The sequence below is a fragment of the Acomys minous genome, assembly GCF_964271855.1.
Source record: "Acomys minous genome assembly, chromosome: 10".
Lineage (NCBI taxonomy): Eukaryota > Metazoa > Chordata > Mammalia > Rodentia > Muridae > Acomys > Acomys minous.
The window spans coordinates 76288644-76294643 of NC_140491.1; positions in this window are offsets into that span (position 1 = coordinate 76288644).

Consider the following 6000-nt stretch of genomic DNA (forward strand, 5'->3'; position numbering starts at 1 on the left):
CCAGGACCACCAGGGCTCTGTTACATGGAGAAACCCTGTCTTGAATAAACAAAAACAAAACAATAAAAACCCCTAACAACAAAAAAGGTGAATGTTGATGAAAAAATGGCACAGGTGTGTGTTCTTTGGTGCTTTGCTAAAACACTGACTAAAAGCAACTTGCACATGTTGCAATTGGGAGATATTTGGATTTACAGGTTACAGCACTTCTGATAGAAACTGAGGCAGGAGTTCAAGGCAGGAAACCTAAGGCAGGAACAGAAGCAGAGAGGAAGCATGAAGGAACACTGTTTACGGGCTTGCTCCCCATGGCTTGCTCACCCTGCTCTCTTATACCGCTCAAGCCCACCTGCCCAGGAGTGACATCACACGCAGTGGGCTGTGCCTTCCCACAGGAATCATGAATCAAGAAAATGCCCCCCCACCGACATGCCCACAGGCCAGTCTGAGGGACATACTTCTTTATTTGAGGTGCCCTCTTCCTAGGTGACTTTAGTTTGTGCCAACTTGACAAAAAGTGTTCAGCACAAAGCGTTTATATTTTCTTTTCCTCCTACTTGGCTGAAATTTGGTAGTGGTGATGGTGGGGGGGGGGCTGTTGGTGGTGGTGGTGGTGGTGGTGGTGGTGGTGGGGTGGGGGGCTGGGGCTGTTGTTGGGGGTGGGGGGGTGGGGGGGTGATGGTGGTGGTGGGGTGGGGGTGGGGGTGGTGCTGGTGGGGGTGGGGTGGGGGTGATGGTGGTGGTGGGGGGTGGGGCTGGTGTGGGTGAGGCTGGTGGGGGTGGGGTGGGGGTGGGAAGTGATGGGGGTGGGGGTGAGGCTGGTGGGGGTGGGGCTGGTGGAAATGATGGGGGTGGGGCTGGTGGGGGTGGGGTGGGGGTGATGATGGTGGGGGTGAGGCTGGTGGGGGTGCGGTGGGGGTGATGATGGTGGTGGTGGTGGGGTGGGGTGGGGGGTGTCAGAACACAGCCAAAGGAATGGTGATCAGTGCCCCGGGGTGCTGTGAGAGAAGCTCCAGGAAAAAAAGCAGAGGTCCTTTTGCCTCAGGTGCATTGTGTTCCCTGGGTTGTTCTTGGACTTGATTTTATGCCTCCTGTGACAAACAGTTAGAATCAATTTATGAGACATGTTTATTCTTGCTGCATGTCGGAACATAGCTATAGAACTGAATCTGGTAAAAAGGACATGTTGAGTGCTGTGCTCAGCGTGCCCTGGACCTGGAGCTGACCTTCTGCCTTGTTTTTGTGTTTTTCAGATATAATCTATAGTATGTGCCAGGCAACCGTGTCCTGAGGTAGCCCTGGGTAAGAGCATCTCTGTCAATCTCTTAGTATGTGCCTGGTGGCGTTTATTTACAATGTTTTTCTGAACTTAAACAACCTTCCTCGGATCACTGCTTTCTTTGTTATATTTGCGTATAAACGTGCACTGAAGCCGGGCATGGTGGTACAGGCCTTTAATCCCAGCACTCTGGAGGCAGAGACAGGCAGATCTCTGTGAGTTCAAGGCCAGCCTGGTCTACAAAGCAAGTCTAGGACAGCCAAGGCTACACAGAGAAACTCTGTCTCGGAAAAAAAAGGGGGGGGGGAGCACGCCGAGGCTGAAGCAAGGCTGTCTGCAGCATTACACTGCAGTCCGCCCCATTCTTTCAGATCCTCAGAGTCCAGGTCTCGCAGACAGATCTGCACAGGTCAGCAGTGGTTGAACCACGTGGCTCCCCCACCCACACCCCCATTTATGTGTGCTTTGCCTGAGTGTATGTTGTACAGTACATGCACACAGTGCCCAAAGAAGCCAGGACATCTGATTCTCTGGAAACGGAGTTAGAGCAGTTGTGAGCCACGATGTGGGTGCTGGGAACTGCGCCTGCGCCTTCAGCAAGAGCAGCCCTTAGTCATCTCTCTAGCCCCAATCTGGTTTTTGTTCCATCGGTTTGGTTTTTCAAGACAGGATGTCTCTGTGTAGCCTTGGCTGTCCTGGACTTGCTTTGGAGATCAGGCTGACCTCAGACTCACAGAGATCCATTTGCCTCTGCCTCTCCAGAGTGCTGGGATCACAGGCGTGTGTCACTGTGCCTGGCTTGGTTTCTTGGATAAAGCCTTGGAACGTGTTTTCAAAGCTATGCCCTGGGTAATGGCGAGGATGGGATGAGACCACCATTCACAAATTGATAGATATTTTTTCATTCACTCACACATTGATTGGCCATCTTCTTCACATATAGTACGTTGGGACTGTGGGGGAGCAAAGCAATAGCTCCCATCTGCCCCTGTCACTGGGGAGACAGATACAGGTAGTCATAACAACCACTCCAAACCATGGCTGAATGTGGAACAGCATCCGACTGTCGAGGGAGACAGGGGGCAGAGAGGGGTTTGAAGACTGGAATCTACATAGAAGATTGCCAGGCTGAGATGAGACGGAAGGGCATTCCTGGAAGAGGGAGCAGCCATCTGGACAGAAAAGTGAATGGGAAATAGAGGTCTAGCCCCTTTGGGGTTCACACACACTGTCTGGTCTGAGTTCATCATCAGCCGCTTTGGAGGGCGTAGATATGGAGGGCCGAAAAGGGCAGCTTCTGTTTCAGGCCTGAAGGGCGTAAGTGTACTTTTAAAAATCTATTTTTATGTTGGGTTCCTTCAATCTCTTTCTCCCTACTCCTCCCCAACCCCTTCCAACACCTCAACACCAGGTGTGAGAGAAGACGTTTAAGTGGGGAGAAGGAGGGTAATTTTCCTTAGCTACTTCCTGCTGTTTAGGGTCGTTGGGTTCCTTGGGGGCAAGTCTGATCTTCCTTTAGGATATCTCTGACTTCTCCTCCTCACATTGCATCAACAGCAGCCAGGAGCACCTGGGGGAAGCACCAGCAGCCTTATTTTTCAGAGACCCTAGTCTCTCTGTCTCTGTCTCTGTCTCTGTCTCTGTCTCTGTCTCTCTCTCTCTGCCTGGCATTTATTCCCACTAGCAAAGCCACCTGCCCCCCCCCCCCCCCCCCCCCGCCTTGCATAAGGTAGTTCCCAGCTGACAAAGATTACGCGCCCTCTCATGAGGCAGTGGTCAACTGGCCAAACTGGAGCAGCTCCCCTATCCCACACCAGGGATCAAAACAAAAACATGTTTACGTATGAACCAAAACTTCCACAACAGAAGGACACTTCCATGGTGCTAGCTATGCGGGAGATGTCTGGTCATATTACACAGACCTGGGATTTGAAGCCGACCCCTTAGTCCTGGTCCCTCTACCCTGCTACAGTGACACCAGGTTACTCCATGATGCTAGCACAATCAGGGTGAGGCACAGCCAAATGGCTCTGTCTCAGCATTAGGAAATGAAGGCGGGCCAAGCCAGGGCAGGGAAACTGTCCCTAAGGCATGTCTCCACACCCCACAGCTGGCTTCACCCAAAGTGGCAGTTTATTGGAATATAATGAAGCCGTTTGGCTCATCTTCCATTCTGGATGGTGCTAAGCATGCCCCTAATGTAGGGCTCCTGTCTTAAGTTTCTTTTTCTGCTGCTAAGAAAAGCAACTTAAAGGAGAAAGGACTCATTCAGACTCCCAGTTAGGGGGTACATCCATCAAGGTGAGGCAGTCAAGGTCACAGATGATGGAAGTGCTGGTCACATGACGTCCACAGTCAGGAACAGAGACAGCGGAGCGTGCGTCTCAGGTCCCACTTACACAGTTCAGCCCAGCATTCTTTCCAGGGAATAGCACCTCCTACAGTGGGCAGAGCTCTCAGCCTGAAGGTGATCAAGATGGCCACCCTACCCCCACCCTGTAGGAACCAGGCCCGACTGGGCTGCCTACCTGTCTTGCAGTTTCATGTCCTGTTTCTAGCACCTTCCATGTCTGTGCTTATCTTGGTTAGCTAGTCATGTTTGCTGCTTTGAGAACGCGCCCCTCCCTTCCTCGAGACTTGTCCTCCTGTGTGCAATCACCTCTTGAGGGATTTCACCTGGGAGGAGGATTCCTGTTTTGCTGCCTATAAGAAGGCTCTTTGGAACTCTGGGAAAAAGAATAATAAACCGCTGCTGTGGCTGCTGCTGCGGCTGCTGCTCTCTTAGCACGAAGGACCTCTGTGTTATTGTGTGTGTGTGTGTGTGTGTGTGTGTGTGTGTGTGTGTGTGTGTATGTGTGTGCGTGTGTGTGCATGAGTTAAATCCGCAGCCCCTCACCCTCGACTCAGTGCTGCGGTGGCGATGGTGCCACCCCACCCCACCCCACTGGCCATGCTCAGAGGTCCGTCTCCCACGTGATCCCCCCAGGTGTTTCCTGATGCTGTAACTTTACTGTGTTAATTCTGACAGGAACCGCACCTTCTCTGTGTGTGTGGAGGAGGAATCTAGGTCCTTGTCTTCTTAGATAAGTGCTCCACCACTGACCTACACTGCCAAGTCCCTCTTTTACTGAGACAGGGTCTGTCTCAATCTGTAGCCCAGACTGGCCTCAAGCTTGCAAGCCCCCTACCAAGGCTTCCCAAGTGCTGAGATTACAAGTGTCCATCAGGGCTGGAGAGATGGCTCAGAGGTTATAAGAGCATCGTCTGTTCTCCCTAAGGTCCTTAGTTCAATTCCCAGCAATCATGCAGTGGCTCATAACCATCTGTACTGAGATCTGGTGCCCTCTTCTGGCCTCCAGGTGTACATGCAGGTGAAACACTGTACACATAATAAATACATCTATTTTTTTCAGTGTCTATCATACCTGGCCTTGTTACTTCCAGCTTAGAGATGAGAAAAGTGAGGCTCAGAAAGATGAAGGAATCATCAGCCTACATCACGGGACTTATACCCATTCTCATGGTTGGCGTTAGTCTAAGTTTTTTGTCCTTATTTGAGGGTGTGAAATGAGATAAGGTCTCACTTTATAGCTCAGGAGCCCAAGTTTGCCTGGAACTTATTGTGTAGCTCAGGATGGCCTGAGCTCCAATACAAGACAATCCTCCTGCCTCAGTTTCCTGATGGCTGTGTTACAGGTTTGAACTACCATTCCCAGCCTTATTCCAAGTTTTCTTTCAAGGCCAAGTCTGGCGATGAATGTTTAACAATAACAGAAGCCTCCAGGAAGCATGGCTGCTCCATAAACAAGGTAATCTATAAGCGTATGTGTTTTAAGTTTTACAGCTAAGAAATTTAGGGGCTGGATAGATGGTTCAGAGGTTAAGAGCACTGGCTGCTTTTCTAAAGGTCCTGAGTTCAATTCCTGACAACTACATGGTGGCTCAAGACCGTCTACTGCCCTCTTCTGGTGTAGGTGTACATGCCAGCAGAACACTGTATACATAATAAATAGATACATCTTTTTTTTTTTTTTTCTCAAGACAGGGTTTTACCGGGCATGGTGGAGCATGCCTTTAATCCCAGCACTCGGGAGGCAGAGGCAGGTGGATCACCGTGAGTTCGAGGCCAGCCTGGTCTACAAAGTGAGTCCAGGACAGCCAAGACTACACAGAGAAACCCTGTCTCGAAAAACAAAAAAACAAACAAACAAAAAAATCAAGACAGGGTTTCTCTGTGTAGCCTTGGCTGTCTTGGACTCGCTTTGTAGACCAGGCTGGCCTCAAACTCACAGCAATCCACCTGTCTCTGCCTCCCAAGCCCTGGGATTAAAGGTGTGGGGCCACCACGCCCAGCTGATAAATCTTTTAAAAAAGGAAAGAAATTTGGAACCAGGTGCTGGTGGCCACATGCCTTCCATCTTAGCACTGGGGAGGCCAAGGCAGGCGGAACTTGGGGAGTTCGAGGCCAGCCTGATCTACAGAGTGGTTTCCAGGACAGCCAGGGCGCCACACAACCCTGTCTTGAAAAACAAAACAGAAAACCCAAGGTGACTCATTCAGGCAAAGGCTCCTACAGCCAAGCATGCCAATCTGAGTTCCGGCCCTGGAACCCACAGAACCAGCTCCCGCAATTGTCTTCTGACATCCACACATGAGCCAGGGAGCACATGTCTGTCATCCGTGTTCACACACATGCACAAATAAATTTTTCTTAGGTGTGG